At 48.0% G+C, this 21,332-nt stretch overlaps 2 protein-coding genes across 35 annotated transcripts in view; one reads left to right on the forward strand and one right to left on the reverse strand.

The window, feature by feature from the left end:
- The window catches only part of PROX1 (prospero homeobox 1), a 53,425-nt gene extending 52,850 nt beyond the window's left edge, over positions 1-575 (reverse strand). For 2 of the 3 annotated variants that reach the window (XM_077902134.1, XM_077902140.1), the window contains exon 1: positions 125-575. The gene's annotated coding sequence lies outside the window, so the exon portion shown is untranslated. The remainder of the gene's footprint in view (positions 1-124) is intronic. The other variant, XM_077902139.1, reaches the window with a different exon arrangement.
- The window catches only part of LOC144316322 (uncharacterized), a 197,132-nt gene continuing 175,874 nt past the window's right edge, over positions 75-21,332 (forward strand). For 16 of the 32 annotated variants that reach the window (XR_013382186.1, XR_013382173.1, XR_013382179.1 and 13 more), the window contains exon 1: positions 18,354-18,876. The gene's annotated coding sequence lies outside the window, so the exon portion shown is untranslated. Of the gene's footprint in view, positions 244-802; positions 994-7,334; positions 7,437-18,353; positions 18,877-21,332 lie in introns of those variants that run through there. The other 16 variants (XR_013382187.1, XR_013382183.1, XR_013382189.1 and 13 more) reach the window with 6 other exon arrangements.

A 21,332-nucleotide genomic window follows, 5' to 3' on the forward strand; every position in this document is an offset into this window, starting at 1 on the left:
TTTCTTTCTTTCTTTTTTCTTTTTTTTTTTTTTCTTCTTCTCCCCCTTCCCATTCAAGAACAAGCCAGGACAAGTGATTCTGGAAAAGGGGAGGGGACTGGCCAGAGGGAGCGAGGATACTTACGCGGTTGCAGAAGGCAGTGGGACCCAGCGTGGTTTTGCCGGCAGGGAGAGGAGGACACGCGCGCGCACACACGCGGCGGTGTCTTGCGGGTGATGAATGTGATAATTGGAGCGGGGCCGGTGAGTGTGCGCGAGCGGGGCGAGCGGGGCGAGCGGGGCGAGCGGGGCGAGCAGGGGCGAGGGGACGGAGGGAAGGGTGGGAGGGGAGAGGAGAGGCGAGGCAGGAGGAGAGCGGGGAGGAGCGGAGCCGAGAGGGGAGAGAGAAAGGAGGGAAGGAGAGAGGAGCGCGCGGAGCCGAGCGGAGCGAGCCGGGCGGAGCGGGCGCGGGAGCGGGAGCGGGAGCGGGCGCGGGCGCGGGCGCGGGAGCGGGCGCGGGCGGCCCGGCCGGAGCTCTTTGCGCCGCTGCGCTTCCCCGGCTGCAATGGTGTATTATTTCAGAGCGCTCCCTCGGCTGAGGGCTCCGCTCCACAACAAGATTTACTTTAAGACACAGCTGAAGGAAACAGGAAGACTGCACGTCACAGTCTGACTGACGTACCCGGCCCCAGCACCCAATCGCGAGGCGCCTTCGGATTCAAGGGGGGATAGCGAGGCAAGAGAACTTGGGAGGAAAAAAAAATATAAAAGGGGTGGGGGTGGAGGGGCTGGGAAGAGAGGAGGGGAGAGGGGGGCCCCCCTGCGCTCCCCCCTCCCCCGCGCCTCCATCCCCGGCCTCCACCCCCCACCCCCACCCCCCTGCCCCCGCCCTGCCACCGCTTCGGGGCGACGGGATCGCCGCGCCGGGGCCGGAGCGAGCCATCTGCGGGCACCGTGCAAAGCGGGCGACGGCGCGAGCGGCGCTCGGCTCGCACTAGCTCGTCCAGGACGCAGGTCCTTCTTTTTTTTTTTTTTTTTTTTTTTTTCCACCCCCTCCTTCCTTTCCCAGATACAGCTGATCCAGTTCGCCGAGTGGCCGAGCGTGGAGAGCGGACTTGGGTGGAGGAAGGCACAGAAAAGTATATTGGAGGAGGAAAAGTGGGGCTTTAGGGGTGGGGTGGTACAGGAGGCGGGAGTGGGGTAGCTCCAGTCGTTCCACCTTTTAAGTGATCATAGATAGTATCACGAATACATGTCACCCTTGCTTCCGTGGAGAGGCGAGGTGGACAGTGAATTACAGGTAGGTTTGGGATTAAAATAATAGGTGCCAGAGGTTGCACTTGGGATCCGCTGCATCTGGTCGAGCAGATCAGTATTGGCTGAGTTCCAGTTAATCTCCCGTCACAGTTATCAGGAAGAAGAATATTTGCCACTGGTTATTTGGATTGTAGGTGTAGCAGCCCTTTTCTGTTGTGGGGAGTGTGTGTGTGTGTGGGGGGATGTTGCAGACATTACCTCGCAATTACCCCTTACTAACTGACTCGCCCCAGAAGGACCAAAGAGAGAGGTTTCATATAGAGGTACAGAGTTCTGACGCCTGGGAAACAAACCTTAAAGTTTATTAGGTAAGAAATTTCAAACGCTCAGATTTCGGGCTTCAACGTAAAGCTGTAGGAAATTCACTTTGCTTTGACATTTCTTGGATGCAAAATAACCAGCAAGCTTTCTTTAGATAATGGGGCTCTTAAAGAGCTCCTTGGGGGTTTTGCAAGTTGCAAATGCTAAAGGGCATTTCTAGCCGCAGCCAAGACGTGTCTTTCACCGGGCACAGTAAACGGCTTTTAATGAAGCAACCGCGTTTATGACCTAAAGACCCTATAAAAGCCAGGACTTACAAGGTCTGCGAAGCAGAAACATTCATACCTAGTCGATTAGACACTCAGTTTTTAGGTAGGATGGGGACAAGTATCTTTCCTATGTTCCTCGAATTCAGGCAGATCAAAGGTTGAATGACGTTGGTTGGGACAACAGAGTGTTTGTGAGGTGTGTTACAAGTACACTGGCCGACAACTACCACCATCTTCTGCAATACATGCACGGGCGCACGCACGCACGCACGCGCGCACACACACACACACACACACACACACACCTTTCTTAGGACATTTACAATTTCAGCCTCACATTCGTCAAAATGTGAAGAAGTCTTCTCTTTGAATAAGAATAGAGATGATAACGTGCCTGAGACTAGACCCTGTAGGAAACTTTTGGCACGGAATTCAAACATTGAAAAGAAGAAAAAAAAAAATCAAGCTGGCCAGGGTAGGTGTCAGGGATAAGAAAAGAGACTTGCTTGAGCATCCCCAGCCTTCATTCCTCCCTTTCCACCGCCCCCAGACACTCCCTCCACACCATCACGGAAACAACACAGAGGCATACAAACACACCACTCACACTTCCAGTGACCGGCTATTGTATCAAGTGTTATAATCGAGATGTGACAATTTAGGCTGGGAACAGAAATAATCTAGCAACATGCCCATTAGATGCAGGATGGAATAATGCGTCTATTGGTTGGGTCCTTTCGAGGTAAGCGGGTGTATTGAGCGCGGAAATGTGGGTGCTGTTGAGAGGATCAAGGCTACTTCCTCTCTTCTTTTCCGTCCTATTATTTTCTTGAAGTAGCCTAGTTTGTACACATATTAGTGCCAGCCCACAGATGAACTGGTAGGAGGAAAGGATATATGCCCTCCACACCCTTAAACCATCTGCTCATTTTGACGTTTAAAAGGAAGGAGGGCAGGGAAGGACGAGGGGGACAAGGGGGCAGAAATGGAGGGAGAGAGCGAAAAGATTCAGTCTGGAAGGAAATGGCTTGAACTTTAAGCCCACAAGTTCTGTCAATTGCACCTAGCGCTCCGATGCACGTCTTGCACACTCTTCGCCCGGGAACTGGCGGCAGGAAAAGTTCCCTGCGAACCCCAGAAAGCCCTCTGTCACTCCCGGGGCGCGGTGGGGGTGGGGGGCGGGAAGGCAGGCCGGAGTGGAAGTCGGGGTAACCCGCTTGGCAGACAAGGAAGCTCCCCCACCCCCCACCCCTCCAGCCCCCCCAGCCAACGCAGCGGAGGCTCGCGGCTCGCCACGCTCTGCCGCGGCAGTTCGCAGCCCGCAATAGGGCGCAGGAGCGGCTGGTTGAAATAGGAGCGCGCGCGACGCCGGGCAGGCGAGCTCGGTCCGTAGTAGCCCAGCTCGGTGAGCTACGTACGCGGAGCCCTGTCCTGTCCCCTACTGTCGGGGACACGTACAGGCCGGGCTCCTGGCAACCTCTCTTGCCCAAGCCGCGGCGCTCTCCCAGGTCTCGGGCCGCCCTAGAGCCAGGCAGGAGGCCCGAGCCCCCTATCTCGGGCGACTCCCGGTTTGTTTTCTGATAGGGGAGAAGCGATCAGTCAGGTCGGAGCCGAGAAGTCGCCTAAGATATTGGCTCCATCTCTGAAACCAGCGGCCAAACCTAGGGTCAACCCCTTCTTCCGCCCATTGGCAACATAAGCCCTTTGGCAACATAACCCCAATAACTTAAAAGTTAACGCAAGTTCTGACCCGTCTTCCAACAAACCTCATCATCCATCCATGCAGACTTGCATGTACTTCTTTATGGGAAGGGGGATCTGCTGTGAGTTCTTAGTCAAACTCTTGCAGATATCACTTATGCATCTGGTTCTGGGTTAAGCACACTTTGCTTTGACATCTCCTCGGTGTTATTTCAGGCCCCCTGCCCGCCCCGCCCCTCCACCGTTCTTTCTTAAAGCCCTTAGAGGAAGGTAGGAGGGAAGATTGCATGTAAGAAATCTAAAACCTTACAAAGAACCGTCGTCAGATCCGAAAACCAATTCTGGGAATTTCAACCAGATCCAGCAGACAGGCCAACATGGGCGTGGATTTCGGGAGAAAGATGCTGAAGATCCCTGCCTGGACACACAAACACACACAAAACCATGCACTCTCCACCACCACCACCACCACCACCCTGAAGAGGGGAAGAGAAAGAAATAAAAACCAACTCCAGGGTGCAGGCCGGCCTGCTTCCGGCTGTCTGGAGGCAGACTGACCGCCATTCTCTCATCCCCCACCCCCTACCCCCTGTGCCCAGTGTGACGCCAAGCCCAACCTGGATCTGTTCTGAAAAGGGGGGGGGGGGTTGTGAAATGCCACAAGATCAGTAGCAAGTAGCAGCTGCGGCGTTTCTCTCCTGGGAACCCCACTGCTTAGAAGCCTCCCGAGTGATGTTTGTTTAACCAACAGCTTTCAAAGTAAACAGAGGCCAAGCGCTCCAAAGAAGTTGAAATATAACCCTTACAAGAATTTGGGGCCGCAGCGCTGGCGGAACAAGTAATTATTTTAAGCAATAAAGCTTCCATCCCCAATAAGGGTCCACCACGGTGCCCAAAGGAAACTAAAATCGCCCTAAAGATATAAATTCATCGAAAGGGCTCATGACAATAAAGTGACCTCAAAGAGCATCACCCTTCGTCCACCCACACACCTGCGGGGTCGGTGGTCCGTGAGCGAAGGGGGCACACAACCGGCTCGATTTGTGGGAAGTGGGCGAAAACCATCGAAGGGAGGGTACATTCCCTGCCCCGGGAGTAGAAAAGAGTAGGCTGGGAGCTCTGCGCCGCCAACCCTGGCTTTGCCTCAGGCACCGAACTTTCCAATATCAAGATATTAACAGATGGCGGTGAGCACATGGAGGGCTGTTACTTACATAATCCAGCCACTCCGCCCGGCCGCGCCGAGCCCGGCAAGGCGTCCGCCAGGCCGCGCGCGCGCCTCCCGAGGGGGGCTCCTGCACCCCCCCACCCCAGATAACGTGTCCTTTCTCCATCCCCGCCCGGCTCTTCGGGGGCTTAGCATTTGGAGAGGTCGTGCTTTCAGAAAAACATTCGCATCGATCGGGTTGTGCTTTACCGTCTTCAGTGCACCGCGGTAAAGAAGCTGGGAGACCCAAGGGCAGAGGGGAGCGGAGCGAACGCTCTCGGGGAGAACCGGCCGCTCTCCCTCCGTATGGGGCGGGGTGGGGGGTGCCGGGCAGTGGAATGGATGTCCGCAGTTCCCATCCCTCCTTCTTTGGCTCGGAGGAGCAGGTCTTTCCCAGTCACTGAAATACAAAGGCCGGCTCGGGGCCGCGGCTGGCGGCGGAGGGGGGCGCGGGGCGGGGTGAGGGTGTGAGTGCGAGGGGACGCCTCTGCACGCGGGGGCGCAGTGGGCAAAGTTACGCGAAGCCTCCGGGCACCGCTCTGCTCCCGAGCTTCCGCGGGGCTTCAAGCACCGCTCCTCGCACGCGGGGACTCCCTGGCGCGCGGCCTCCGCGGCCCCCGCCCCGCCCCGCCCCGCCCCCGCGGCCCGGGCGCCCCCCGCCCCGCCACGCGGCGTGCCTGTGTACCTCCGCCCGCGTGTCGGGGGACGCGTGTGTTTGCAGAGCCTCTCCCTGACGGCGCCTCCGGCCGCCGAGACCCGTGAGGATACGCCTGCGTGGGGTGGAAAAGTTTCGGGTTGGGAGGGAAGGCTGGGAGTCGCCTCTCGGGGCCCCCGGCGGGAGCGGGGGCTGCCCGGCCGGCGGCTTCCTCCCGGTCTCCTTCCTCCTCGCTCCCGGCCCTTCCTTCCTCGCCGCGGCCCCGCGCTAGGTGTCGCGGCCTCTCGGCCCGGAGACCGCGGGCGCGAGATGCTGCTGCGGCTGCGGCGGCGGCGGCGGCGGCGGCGGCGGCCCCGCGCTGCGAGCAGAGGGCACGCCCCTCCGGCCCGCGCGGCTCCCGGGGGTCCGGGTCGCCCCGCCGGGGCCCCACGGGCCTCGCCTCCTCCGGGGCCGCAGCCCTGCTCCACTGGCCCGCGCTGGGCACACGCCGCGCGCAGAGGGCAGCCACCTGCTCCCCGCGCTGCGCCGGCCGGGGGACCCCCGACGCCGCCGGGCCCTCGCCCCCGCCCCCTGTCCCCCGCCCTCGCGCACGCCCTCCCCGCCCCCCGGCCCCAGCCCGCCGCCCGCCTGTTGCTGCGGGGGCCTTTCCCGCGGCGGCGCGCCCGCACCCGGGACGCGCTCCACCTGCGCAAGGGGGGCCCTCCCCGGGGACCCGAGGGGGGCGTTGGAAGGGTTGCAAACCTCCCCTCCCCCTTCTTTTAATCTCAGGACATTTGGCCGTTACTCCAGCTTCTTTCTTTGGTCTTCCAAGTCCAGGGTGTGAATTCTCCTGGGGGGGGGGTGCTCCATGCGGGGTGGCTTTTGGTGATTTGGGGGTGATAGGACTTAAGTCATCCTTCCTGTCCTTCGTACTAGGGTTTTACTCGGGAGCGGGCTAGAGATAAATAGGTGTAGGCCTGGCAGCAGAGGAAAAAGAGAAGGAAACTCCCAGTTTGGATTTATTTGGTGGTGGTGGTGGTGGGGTGGTGGGGTGCGGGGGAGCGAGAGAGACTCTGGAAAGTTGCATTTTGTTTAAATTAGAGCAAGACAAAGTTGAAAGGCAGATTTCTGTAATTTTTCTGGTGATATTTCTTTTATGAAGTATCTAAGTGTCTGTTTGTCATCATTTTGAGATCAAAAGGAAAATCCATATGCTGCAGAGGTTTTTCGAAATTGCTATTTAAATATGTTTTAAATGTTTTATCCAACATGGAGAGGGCTGCTCAGCGGTAAGACCGGTGACAGGGATAGCAGGATGGTTTGATGTGGAGCTGTGGTTCCCGAGAGTGGCGAGTAATCAAGAATCACCAAGGGAGCTTTTAAAAAACAAAGATTTCTGGGCCCATCCCAGCCAGGCAATCCGTGGGAGGACCTGGGCATCTGGGGGTCATGCTGTGTTTCCAATTACTGCTCAGTGACTGACTTCTGGGACCTTAGGTGTGTTACTTAATCTGTTTGAGCCTCAGTTCTTTTCATCTGGTAAGTGGGGATAATATCCAACTTACAGAGTTGCAGCGAATTTTCTTTAAGTAAAATTGCTCAGCGCATGGCTGGTGCTCAGTGAACCTATTTTGTCTACAAGTATGTGCTCTACACACTCACACTGATCCATACTCCTTTTATACAAAACTCCCCCAAATATTTTGATGAAGCTAAAAGGATTGTCATTTGATATGTACACATATGCACATTTTAGCATATGCATAGGTGCTGCTTTGGGCTCTTTATGTATACACCTCTCACCTTTTAGGGTGGAAACCATAGGATTAGTGCCTGTTTGGCAGCTAGGCTCTGTGCTCTTGGACCTAGAACTGATCATCCTGGCAGACAGGAATCACTTACTGATCTGAAGTCTGCTTTTTTCTTTCTTTCTTGTTTTGGTCCTTTCACCTTCCCTGCTTTATAGATGGCAAACCTTTCCTCCAGAAGGAACCAATGAAACTGCAGGACAAAAAGTTCTATTCAAGAAGGGAACAAGAAGAAGGGGAAAAAAGATCAACAGTCCTAGGTAAAGCTAAAACAAATGTGTATCATCTGTGGTATATTTTTACATGTCTGAATGAACGACTGCCCCAAATCTCTGTAAACTACAACCCTTCATGAACTTCTGTTCAAACCAATGAACACAAGCACACCCCAACATCATTACGAGGGGGCCCAGCCAAAGACAGCTGTGAGAAGGCAAAGAAAGATAGGCGGGCAGGTGCCATCCCTGGCTGTGACTCTGCAGCAGTGTGAGAGGAAGAAAGCCAGAGAAAGGGAACACGCTCAACGAGCAGAGAAACATCAAGAAGGCTGACAGTTTTAGAACTGGAGATGGCTGTGAGTAGCTAATTATACATCCCCAAAAAGGTATTTGCTGGTACCCTCCACAAGCTTGAGATAAGTAATTAGGGTGTTTCTTGGGCCAGGATAAGGGACAGATTGCCAGCTTGGAGCATCTGCGGGACCAGTCCTTAGTGAATGAACCCAGGGGTTGGGAGGAGGCACTCCCTGAATGAGAGAGAGTTCAAGCATCGCCCCTCGATGCCTGTCCTCCTAGGGTTTGTGGATATCTTTGGGCAAGTGTGGAAGATTGCTGCTCTCTCCTGGGGGAAATGCCTGTGACTCTAGAGGACAAAACAAAAAACCTCAAGACAACAGTAGGGAAACATACATGTGGGGCCAAACTGTTGGGACACAGGTGACACTGACTTCTCACTCCCAGGGTAGAAGCAGCACTTTGGCCTATATTTGAGATCCAGGTAGAGAGATTGGGGGAGGTGGAAGGGTCGGCGGGGGTGGGGGGTGGGGGGTGGCAGAGGATGAGCAGGGTAGAATGGGGAGTGGAGGGCAGAGTTTGGAGCAGCAGGGGTTGGGTAGGAAGAGGTGTTGGTGGGGGTGGGAGTGGAGTGGGTGGGGGTGAGGAGAGAGTGTAGGTATATGCCCTGCAGAGTACAAGTCAGAGAGGCCCTGGGGTCCAAGGGAGCAGAATTAGGGAGAGACTGCAGTTGGGGGTGCCTGTGACTGGAAGGAGACCAGGAGCACCAGTTCCTCTGTGAGGTGGCTCACTGAGGGCTGACTGGGGGGTAGAAGTGTGTCTGGAGGGCCAACGGGGAGGCAACCGAAGAAAAGGTCATGAGGCTACATGGGACCTTTGCTCATGCCAGGTGAAGGGCGTAGTGACAAGACTTCCTCAGGCCCTCACTAGCCTGCTGAAACTTCGGAAGCCACTGGCTGGCTTGCTCCTCCTGGCTTGACAAGAAGGCCTGGGGCTGTACTTGGAAGCTGCTGCCTGGGCCCTGGGGCCATGAGGGCCAGCAGGTGTACAGCAGCAGCACCTGGCTCCCTGCTTCCCCCTCCCTCTGCAGACTGGGCTCTTCACCCCCAGCGGGGGCCTCCCCTGCAGGCCTCAATCCCTGCTCTAGGCCCTGTATGGCTCCCCTCACCCCAGGTCATCGGCCCTCTTCTTTTCCCTCAAAGCTAAGGCATCTCCTCTACGCTAATCTTCTGGTGGCGGTGCCTGGGAGCAGGTACCGGGCACGAGGGGGTGCGTAACCCAAAGTGGACTCAAAGAAAAACGGAATAATACAATTCAACAGATAACTAATGTTTGCAGCACATGGCTAAGAATGGCAGTGGGTGACCGTGTTGAGGGAGCAGAGCCAACTGGAAGACTTAGGGTCTTGGTCAGCACGAGTGGATAGTTATGTGTTTGATTTAGTTGGGTTTCTGAAACTTCAATTAGGAGCACAAGTGTGAAAGAATCCGGAGGAGGGGCAAAGTGTCCACACCTCCTCCTCTCAATATCCTGGTGTTCTTTCAGGGAGAATTGAGAAGGAGGCAAACGGACATAGCAACAAGCACTGATAGGTATTTCAGCACTTATTGAGCACCTCCAATGTGGTGACTGTGCCCCATGTGGGAGGCTCAGTGCCGCCATTTTCCTCATTCTAAAACGCCATTGATGATAGGACGCTCAGGCTATCTAAAAACGGCTTTTGACAGAAAAAGAAAACCTGAGGACTTTAAATGCACCATGGATTTATCTCAGTCTGAGAAAAAGTGAAACTTAGAAGTGAAGAAAGAAAGTATATTAAGTGTAGGTCTCTCCACAGCCCTGAGAAGAATCATCCCTACTGTACGGATGAGTAGACTGAGACGGGGGAAGGTTTCGCCACTTGCTCAAGGCCACAGAGCCAGGAAGTAGCAGTCAGGATTGGCACCCAGGTTGGCCCTGCTCAGAGCTAGAACAGTTTCTCCTCGGGCACAAGACCCCTCCGCAAGACTGGGCTTTGTCAGCTTTCTCCTGGCCCCTGGTTCTGTCTCTACCCTTCCACCATCCACACCCCCTCCCCCACCCTCTAAGCTATGGAGATTTCCATGAGGAGAAAGTAATTCATGGGGGGAGAAAAGGTACAAAATAGTCAAATTACATTCTTCAGATTCAAATAGAGTCTTTAAAAGGGTAAAAACCATGCATGCCAGGTTTTGCTGTGCGCTGCAGGAAGTCGATGAATTCAAGGATCCCTGTATTGCTGAAAATAGAATTGTAAAAAATAAAAGGGGTGGGGGGAGAAAGTGAACGAAACTAATCCTATTAAACGTGGTAGCATGTTTTTGTGGCACGCAGGGAGAGATTAAGCACAGGAAAGGGGATAAGTGCGGCTTCAGTTTCACTAAACTAATGTGACAACTTGTCATTGGAAATCTTTGCAGCTTGTTAGTAGATGACTAGCTGATTCAGAAGTGTTTTCTATCATTCCCTTTGTGTCTCCCGTGAGGAGTTTTTTTTTTTTTAATTTTCTTTCTTTTCCTGTTTCTTTCTTACTCATGCTGCTCTATTTTGCTTTTTAATCCTTCGTGTCTCCTTCAAGTCAAAACATTTAGCTGGCTCTAATCAAGATTGGGTTTTGAAGATGCCCTTTGACCTCGAGTGGCCCGGAGAAGCCCCGGAGGGGGACTGCCCTCCAATCCCCAGCCCAGGGTCGGTCTTGCGGCTGGAAAACCCGAGCTTCTGGCTAACACTCGTATTTCAGATTTTATTTTTCAACGGCCCTTTCCCTTCCTCCCCCCCCCTTCCTTCTTATTCTAACCTCTTATTCTCTCCCATTTGCCTTGCATTTCCAGGCTTCTGGTTTGGTTTCCACCTAACCCCCTTGCTCACTTTCCCTTTCTTTTCTCTTTAGTAACTTCTTTCCCTCACCTGCTCACTTTCCCTCTTCTCTTTCATCTCTCTTAGAATTTCTTTTCCCTTTTCAGCGCACCCCAAAGAACTCTCTTAGTCTTTCTTTCCTTCTGGGAAGACAGCTGGATACGTAGAGAAACGTTGTGAATCCCTTACGGTAGTTTCCACGTTGAAGTAACCCCCACCGGAGGGGGCAGGATCCTGGGGGGCCCTCCTCCCCCAGGGCCTATCACAGATCTGCAGGGAACAAAAGGCTGATCTCAATCAAGAGGAAGCAAGAATTTTAGGCTCGGGCACTGTCTTTCCAAAGCAGGTGTCTAGCGTGTTTGGAAATACGGCTGACCAGCCCTCTGTCTCTGGCTTTGGCCTGGCTCCCTCCCCCGCTCTTACTTTCCCCACTGGCTGACCACCAGAGGCGAGATGTTGAGTCAATGGAAAAACAACATTCGCCAACATTAAAGGGAGACTGTTTGGAAAAGGAAGGCCCTGCAGAGGTGCAGAGGAAGCCTGTACATTAACACGGGCCACCTCTTATCTGGGGCAGCTGGGCCCAAGCCGCCCGTGCTGATTCCCTGGCTTTGCCAAGAGACCTTCAGCAGAGAGGCCAGGCCGCCTTGCAGGGGCGGGGTGGGGGGGTGGGGGGGGCTGATCCCTATCCAGAAGCAGAGCATCACCAGCACTTTTAGAGACAAAAAGGCCTTGCTTTTCTCCCAGGGGCTTAATGGGGGAAACCTGCATCAATAAGCAAAGTCTTGCAAAAGGCAGCAGTTCTCTGGGCCTTTGTCCCTGGATGCTGCTCACTGCTCCTCACCCGAAACCCAGCCCCTAGGCCCCTCTTCAGTCTTCAGTCCTTTTGAAGACTCTCAAGTGCTGTAAGGACCAACAATTCTGACCTGAATGTGAATTATAGGGAGAGACGAGCTAAAGTGACCCAAAGGAGAATTAGAAAGAGAGAGAGAGAGAAACAAACCAAAAACCACGTGGGTAGGTTCACCCTGGCTCTAAATTGCTTACCGTTAAGTCTTGAGCCAGCTCCTGATGGAAAGATAAGGTAAATCCTTAATCAGTCAATAATTAACCGAAGCTCCATTAATGGTCTAGTCAACCAAATCCTGCTGACACCTTCAGAACCCTGCTTCAGTGGGAGGGTTAGCTGGAACCTTTCAATAGACCCCACTCATAGATCACACATAGAAAGAGGTGTAAAGTTCTGTTTTTACCTGCCAGTGAAGTCTTTTCTTAGGCTCACTTCTTTGGATGACTTCTGCAGATTTCACTTTTGGAAATCTCGGTGTGTGTGTGTGTGTCTGTGTGTCTGTGTCTTGTCTGTGTTGTGTATGAAACAGCTTAGAGATCCATTCTGGTTCCAGGTCCGTTTGAGTCAAATCCCAGATGTGTTCTGATCGTTACTACCTCACTTTTCCTAGAGGACCATATTTTTTCTTTCCTGCTTTCCTCATCAGTTTGTAGTTTATTCCCACTGTCTGTGGATATTCCTATTCTTAGGTTCTCAATGTCAATGCCTCTTCAATTTGTGGTAAAAGCAGAAACGCATCTTAAGGGATAAACAACCACGTAGCCCTACCAAAGCATGAAAATAATTTTTTCGATTTTAAATAAGTAGAAGTTTAAGGGACTAATAAATATTGATTTTGGTCTTTCTGGTAGATCAAGTTATTTTTACTTCCTACAGAAGCAAATTTTTAGGAAGAGGGGCTTAGGTCTTAAATTGTTTTTAATTTCATTTTTTTCTTTTGCTTTGCTTTGTTGTTCTGTACAGCATCTAGTGTGTTTTGATATGCTGTTAGTTATACTATTAGATGAGAAAAATCAGTATATTAAATGTGATTTGAATTTTTCCTAAGGTCAAGCTGTAGGTCACGACTGGATGCCAGTCCGTGAACTTTCTCTGTAATTTTGTCTACTTAAGGCATTTGAAAAACAAGTTCTTGGGGCTCCTGGGTGGCTCAGTTGGTTAAGTCCCTGCTTTCAGCTTAGGTCATGATCCTGGGGTCCCGGGATCGAGCCCCATGTCAGGCTCCCTGCTCAGTGGGGAGTCTGCTCTCTCTCTCTCTCTCTCTCTCTCTCTCTCTCTCTCGTAGATAAATAAAATCTTTCAAAAAAGAAAAAAGAGAAGAAAAATATATTCTTTTAGATACTGAGGAAGTGGGGTACAAAAGTAGTGGTTTGATATGAACCCATCTCTGTCCCAGGAGAAAAATAACAAAAATTGAATGCTTGGTTACTAAGGTATCAGTGGTGTTATTCCTGCATGTCGGAGATGGTTCATCCATTTACACTTTTGTTGGTCCCACAGCTCAGCCTCTGTGATCACCAACACATCATTCTCCCCTCGTAATAGAACTCAGTAGTCTGGGTGCTCAATTAATCCTTGGCTGCTTGGGGGAGTTGCCAATGAGTGGAATTTCTGCCAATGATCTGTAACACCCTTTTCAACAAACATTAATTGAATGACATTTCTTTTTTCCTCAAACCATCCATCTGTCCTTTCTTATGCAACTTTTGAGTTTTAAAAGGGTAGAAGGCAAGCTTTCTTTTGGTCACAAGTTTGACTTAAGAAGATAATCTCTGAATTAAAAAATATGACCTACTACAGCCTTTTAAATAAGTCTAGAAGATTCACCAGCCCGAAGCAACATGTTAAATATAAAACTCATTAGATCCAGCCTTCTTTTTCTGTTTGCTCATTAAAACTTCCTGCTCCCATGAAGGAAGTTGGTAAATGGCTCGATTCAATGTTACTATGATCATTTGGGGGTACAAGTGGGAATGGGAAAGGTAAAAAGAAAAACAGTGAGAAATTTTTTAAAAAAACTAGTCATTTAATTTGCAGGTAAACAAATCTAGGACCCAGTTTTCTTGCGTTTTATGTTAACTTTCGATTGTTTTAAAATATCGAAAAGTATCTCACCTATAAGAGTGCTGTTAAGTAAAGCAGAGGACATACATCAACTTGTCTGTGTGGTCATGTTGCTTGGAAATTAAAATGAGCTTTTTAAAAAATGGGACTAGAATCTATTTCCCAACAAGTTGAAAGGCTTCTATAATTACACTAATAATTTTTGGGTATCATATTAATGAGGATAGGGAGATGTAGACCTTGACATTGGCATGTTTAGTTACATTCACTATGAAAAAATGTTGTTTACCTCTCGAGAATTTCTTAAGAAAAAGAAAAATCAATCTCCATCAATGAGCAATATTTTTCTCCCCAAGGGATATTGATTTGAACATTGACTTCACAATGGGTGAGTTATTTCCCTCAGACCCCCTGTTATGAATTGTTAGGTGACATGTCTTTTATGAGCCAATAAACATGCTGTTTCTAGTATAGTAATCTTGTCGGGGAGATTCCAACTTCTGAGTTGTGGCTGGTTTGGAATATTTTGGCTTTTGTGTGTTTGCGTTAAGTATTTCTATGGGATGTAGTCCAAGTTTAAAAAGCAATATCTCTCATCTTCCTTCCTTTTTAAAATGGAATATAGCTTTTTTCGACATTCTGAGGGAAAATCAGGTGCCAGTGAATAATTCTCTTTTTTGCTTGCTCCTCAACTACATGTCCTCTCAGCTTGTGCATGGCCCCGTGACTCATGTGTAGTCATAGAAATGTCTTCACGATTCCTTTTTCTCTCTTTATGTAATGGTACAATATTGGTATCTCTAATTTTGAAAATAAACCAGATTCTCAATTTACCAGAGAAACCAGTATGTAAAGGAACATTGTGGTGAATGGAAGCAGGGGAAAGGATAGGTGGGGTCAAATTTTTGTTAACATGAACGCTCATTCTTCAATTTATCTGTTAGGATTTGTGTATAATGTATTTCCTTAATGAGCTTCTTAAAGGGCGAATTTAGAATTTATATTAGATCGCCTTTGAGTTTATTCATCCATCCATTTATTCTTGAACAAATATTAATTTACACCCATATCGTGTGCCAGACACCGTGCTCTGCATTGACAATAATGATAAGTAAGACCCATCTGAGGCAGTCACAGTGTGGTTGAGAAGACATTAGGTCTGATAGTTATGAATACATGTTGACAAAAAATACTTTAGGAGCCTCTAGACTTAGCTTCATGGAAGCTGGGAGTATCAAGGAAGCCTTCAGGGAGAAGGTGAGCATAAGCCTAGTTAATTAATCAGGCCACGGGCTTAGGAGAGGAACAGAAGTGCGGGTCCCTGTTGCATAGTGAGAGAAATCTTAAGCAAATCACTGTACCTCTCTGAGCCTTAGTTTCCTTGTCTGCCAACTGGGCATAATCACACTTGCCTAATGAGATTGTTGTAGAGATTAAATGAGAATGCATGGAAAGGCCTCAATACTGTGTACAAAGTAGGCACTCCATAAACGTTTGCTGCAGAGGTATAGTAAAGTGACATTATAGCACACCCTAATATCAATCCAACAGATATTTATTGGGCACTGACCTGGTGTCATGTCCTGGATGAGACACCAACAGCGTCAGGAGACACCATGAGGATGGAGTGAGGGATAGGAATGACAGGCAGCTCGTGTAGGGATGGGGGAGACACACTGCTTCTGTGCTTGGCAAGCCAGAGGAGGTCTCTTACTGTGGAGTTCAGAGTGCCAGAGGAGGCCTGGTGGAGGAAGAGGCAGCCAAAGTTTGTCCTGCTAGACCAGGAAGGGCCTGATGGAGCCATGATGGCCTCAACACAGGAAAGAGACAAGCAGAACTTGCTCATTTGTGATTTCTCAGTTTCCTTTAGGTTTTCCATGGGTAGTCATTGCCCTTCTGTAGCTAGATTACAATTTCTTAGGGAACCCCCCCCCCCACCCAAGATTCTCATCTGTTTGCTGTTGCCAGTTATAATGTGGTGCCTCTGGTATATGCCCAACAAACATGGCTAGATCTTTATACTTGCCTCTTCTCCACATGCTGCAATATTCTAGTCGGTTCTTACGCCCAGTCAGTTTCAGAATGCTCAGATTTAAAGGCTTGCTTTTGTGCTTATTAAAGAGATTCATGAATTGGGAATTGTGATCATGTCACTGCCTAAAACTCTTCATATTGCTCTTAGGATAAAGTCCAAAATCCTGAATGTGCCTGACAAGACTTTGCATAATCTGGCTCCTGTCCTGGGCTCCTGCCTCATCTCCTGGAACTGCCCATCCTCCCAGAATCTCTTGATCTTTTAGTGCCACTAGCGCCCTTATACGTATGTTGCTGCTGTGTGTGCAAGCTCTCCCCAAACCGCTCCTCCAGACGAGCTCCTTTCTTTAGGGTCCCACTTCAAAGTCCTTTGTGCAGGAAAGGCCTCCCTCATTTTTTAGGTTAGACACTGGAAGAATACAGGCTCACATCACCTAAAGTTTTCTTTTATTCTGCTTACCACAAGTGAAATTAATTATTTGAATGTAAGACTTATTCATCCAACAGATATTCTCTGAGATCTTAATGTGGCCTACATGTTGGGACTACCACACAGGAAGACAGAGTCTCTGCCCATGGAGCTTGTGAGTGAGGCAGTGAGCAAGAAGCAAATATAGGGATGCCTGGGTGGCTCAGCAGTTGAGCATCTGCCGTTGGCTCAGGGCGTGATCATGCGTTCCTGGGATCGAGTCCCACGTCAAGCTCCCTGTATGGGGCCTGTTTCTCCCTCTGCCTATATCTCTGCCTCTCTCTTTCTCTCTCTCATAAATAAGTGTCTCCCATGAATAAGTAAATAAAATCTCTTTTTAAAAAAAGAAGGAAATATAGATGTGATATAATGTCAGACAGTGAGACTCAGGACAGTAGTTAAACTGGGTAAGGGGACAGAGAGGGCTGAAGATAAGTTGGGAATGATAAGAGGGAAAGCCTTTGGTCGTTTCATTTGGGGAGAATTCCTGATGCCCAACACAACGCCCCGCATCTACACAAGTACCTGACAAATATTTGCTGAATGAAAATCATGTTGGTTCAAGTAGATCTGAAGGAGCAAAGGGTTGAATAAGGCTAATCCAGTTATGCCTGCTTCTCCCCAAGTTCCCTGACTGTATCCAGGACAATGTCTGCCTGTGTGTTCACCCCACATTATGTAGGAATCCACGTCGAACCTAAGTCCCTGTTAGAGTTGACTATAATCACACCTTTTGTGTGGTAGTGTTGCACATTTTCTTCTTAATTGCCCTGGGCAAAAAGGCAACTGGTTGGTGAATGAAATATTTATGCTTTGAAGAATTGATGTTCTAATCAGTTCTATTTATACCAATGATCAACCATTTCTCAGTGAGGAGGAGGAGAAATTTTTCTGTGATCTCTGTGCGTTGAAGTGACTAATGAAGTCAATCTGGGCTTGGCAGATTTTGCCACAACTTGGACAGACATAGCCCTCATGATGTTGTGTTGCTTCTCAGCTTGCTGGTGCTCTGGTTCCCATTGCAATGATCTCATATTTTGGCATCTTCCTTTCAAAGTGTTATCTTCCCATTTTGCATGATGGCTCAGGCTTAAGGCACCACCTACCACTTTTCTTTCAACCAACCTTGTCTTCGTAACAAATATTCTGAAGACCAAACATACTCTATTAGTTTTATTGTGTTTCAATTTTGGTGGAATGGGGAAAGAGGGAAGTTCATGCTCTCACAATTTTCTTCTTTAGTCTGAATGTGAGAATTGGACATTGGGGCTCTGTGTGAATTGAGATTCAGACAAATCGGGTCCATTCTCTAGTCTTGGTTAAAAACAGTTTGCACAGCATGAAGGAGATGAGCAATAGGAATGGTTCCTATTCTCTTCTGTGGACCCTAGCACACCTTTCCTATTGGGCTGTCACCTGGCCCCACTTCTCCCATGAAGCAGTGTCTTTCCCTGCCCTGGGGGGGCCCTTTCTGGTTCTGCACTTTTATAGGAGTCTATTGCTTTGTTCACACCAGTCTTTGGACAGAAAAAAAAAAAAAAACAATCAAAGTCCATACTCTAAGTTCATTTTGGCTCTAATCCCCGCTATTTTGTCTGTCCCACCCCTTTCTCTCTTATGTATCACACTGTTTATCTCCACAACCAGATCCCAGACTCCCCAACAGAAAATCACATAGTTTCTATCTACCCTTAACCAGCTCCCTCAACCACCTTGTGCACTAATCAGAGGTCTTCCAATCATTGCTGCTCAGGGCTTGGGTAAGAAAAAGATCAGAAAGAAACGGAATATATTTCCAGCTTCACACTCTTTCCTTCACTCTTACCAGTTTGTAATTATATATTTACTTATCTTTTTACATATTGACTGCTCTCCCTTCCCTCAAGCTATAAGCCTCATAAAGGCTGGAAAATGTGTCTGCTTTGTTGACCAAGGTATGCCTAATGCTGGCCAGAGTAAACATGTTTAATGAATCTCTGTGGAATATAGGAGTGAATATAGAGAAGAAGGAGTTCATTCAGGGTGGATTTTCATTTACCCTAAAGAAGTGAAATGAAAGCAAACTTTGGTGGTTTTGTTTAACTGTGGGCGAATTGGTATGGACCAAGAAATTCAATTAACTGTATTCATCAATTTTTGTTTCTGGGCTAGAATCATGAGACTAAAACTCCAGAATTCTTGGTTCTACCTCTTTTGTGGCATTAAAAAACAAAAACAAAAACAAAAAAACAACCCCCCAAGCCCAAACCTTGGCATATTACACCACCCAGATTTTTTTTCTTTGTCTCCAAGAAGGCTCAGCTGAACGGTAGATTCCTCACCCAGCGCAACAATCACAAACTCCGAAAACCTCAGCTGCCCCAGATGATGTCACAAAACCCTTAAGAATGCTCACTGCTGAGTTGGGCACAAGTCCAGCAAACACAATTCTTCCTGCCAGTTATTCAGGGTCTTTGACAGATTAGGTGGTCTTTTTTCTTCTTCTGCTGCGTCTTTTTTTTCCAACCTCTTAAAAGGCAGTTCAGTTTACCTCTAAGCAAGACATTAGCTCTGGCTGCCCCAAATAACATTTTAATTGAAGTCTCAGTCCAAACAAATGCCCAGCCTCTTTATTAACCCCAACAGTGTAATTTTTCAACCTAAGACTGATTCAGGGGCAAACTGTCTCACCGAGGCTGCCACGCAATGGGACATGGCAGTTTTCCTCAACCAGTCTCTTTTCTGACCTTGATTTGAACCTTAATCTCTTCTAACGATGTTTTCTTTATTAGCGTCTCACAGCCGTGGCACAAGACTAATTTTCCTGGTTTTAGACTATCAGTTTACAGAGGGATTTCATTCCCCTTTTTGCCCCACAAAGTAACCAAGATTTCACGGACCAATTTGGGAAAAGGAAGGTAATATCTATTCTTCACATTTGTTATGGTTTATTGGTTGGTTGGTTTTTTTTAGATATAGTCATTTAAGTGGCTGCTTTGCAAAACGTTCTGTAGAATTTTAGATTGTATTTTTTGATGTACATTAAAGTTTAGGTACAAAGAAGTCATACCCTGAATTGTCAGAAAACCCCCCAAAAGAAACAAAACTCCTTTAAATGATTTCAAAAGAGTTTTCATCAATAGCCTGATCCACACTCATAAAGGTGAAAACTAATGCTATTATCTGAATAATTCAGGCAAAAACAATATGTTTTTATTAGAGACCTCTAATCTTTTAGGGGAGATCTGAATTATCCAGATAATTGCTGCAATTCCTTCCTTCATTTTTATGCTTAAACATAATCAATGAGTAATGACAGAGAAAATCATTTTTCTTCATTATACCTCCCCATTTTTTTGACATTGGTAAAATGATCCAAATTAAAAAGAAAAAATGCACATACTTTTCAAAAACAGTGAAAAAAATGTGTTTCTCTATTTGGAGTATACCTTAATATAGCAGAACTATGTAGGTAGAAAAACAGTGCTTATGATCATGTGCTCAATTAGATTTATTATAGGTTTTTGTACTTTTTGGCATTAGCATGAAAGCATATTGGTTATTATTTTTTATAACCTAATTGGAGGCTTTGTATCTAGTTACCCCTCTGTTCTCAGCTTAATACAATAGTTTGTTGATTGCAAAAATTACATTTCTGTGACTTTAAAGTCCTAGAACTAGGATTGCCATTGAAAGTTGAGGATTCAGTCTGGTGTTTGGAGGGCAGGGACCATGTGCCCTCTGGGTGTGAGGAGGTAGGCAGCTGGGAACAATTGTCTGTCCCCTGCGGTGTTCAGTGGCATTAGCAGCATGTTGGCACGATAAACTTTGCCTTCATTTCACTGGCTCAAACAATTAGTGGGATTGAATCAGAGTTCTCCTAGATCATAGTTTATTATATGTTATTAAATTCCATTATTCAAGAAGTTGCTGCTATGATTATAAAACTTCCCAACATATCCTGCAAAGCCCTCATCTCCATTCCTGGTGCATTTCCTTTTACATTTATCTTTTGCTTCTCTGATAGACAAGTTTTTTTTTTTTTTTCTTTCCCCTTGGTGCTTATTTAAAGAGCTAAGAGCTAATTTGAAAATACATCTACGAAAGGACAACAGAAATGAGATGTGAAAAAAAACTGGACGAAGATTCTTAATTAGTCCATTATTTGACACGCACGATTTAACATGGTATGCTTAGCATTGTGCATTCCCCAAAAGAACAAGGCTCTTTTTTTTTTATCCCAAACTTTAACTCCCTCTCATTCATTATATCCCTTCTTGTCACTTTCCATTAGCTGATCATGACATCCTTTGCTGGAAGGGCGAGCAAGCAGATTACTTCCAAACTGGTGTAAGTGACACTCAAAAGACTGGCCTAAAGGGGCTTCTGTGGCAGCAACAAGCTCCTCAGCCCCTGGAGTTGGAGAATGTCATTTCAATAATATATTGGAGTCCGTTGTCACATCATTTCTGTAGCAACTTGGCAACTTCCCAGAAGTGGCAGGAATGGGTCTTCTACTGTGATAGAATCTGATGTTATCACGGTCACTGATGAGAGCAGTAATTTGTTAGTATAGTATAATAATATAATTAATAATTATTATTAATAGTATATACTATATATACTATATACTGTGTAATAATAATAATACTATATATACTATATACTATGTACTAATTATTATTAATAGCAAGTATACTGAATAATTAAAATTCATATTATTATTATGCTGAGCCAATCTAATCCTTCTAGCTAGTGTCTTGCATTTTACAGATGAGGAAACTGAGGACCATAGTAGTTAAATAAATTGTCCATGGTCACACAGCTGGTAAGTAGCAGAGCTAGGGTTTTAATCGAGGTCTGGCTGACTCCAAGCTATGCCTCTTTTTGTTAAAGCAAGTTATGCATAACACACCAACTTTTAGGAGACTTCACCTAATTTTATTGCAACTGAGAAATAACCCGTCATCAGGCACTTCTGAGCAGAGGTGGGGATAACTGAAAAAGACAGTCAGGGATTCAACACACGGGAACAAACAATGCCAAGGGAAGAAGTGCAGAATCTGACGCTCTGATCAGGTCAGCTCTGGGGGAGTGAACCATTCCCAGCTCATCATCCCTGCCTCCGTCCCCCCAGCCCACAAGCCCTCCTCTACTCTCAAAGGTCCAACCTCAGGAATCATCCTCAACCCTGGAAGGGCATCCACCTGGGAAGACCTGGATGGTTGCAGACAAAAGGTGTATCCTATTCATCCACAGCAGTGAAATCTGATCTGAACAGCCCTGGGACCAGTCCTGGCTGCCACTCAGACCCTCCTGCTGGCTTCTGGCCTCTCAAGCTCCTCTGTTCTTGAGAAAACAAGTCTTCTTCATT

Source organism: Canis aureus, chromosome 6 (genome assembly GCF_053574225.1).
Source record: "Canis aureus isolate CA01 chromosome 6, VMU_Caureus_v.1.0, whole genome shotgun sequence".
Lineage (NCBI taxonomy): Eukaryota > Metazoa > Chordata > Mammalia > Carnivora > Canidae > Canis > Canis aureus.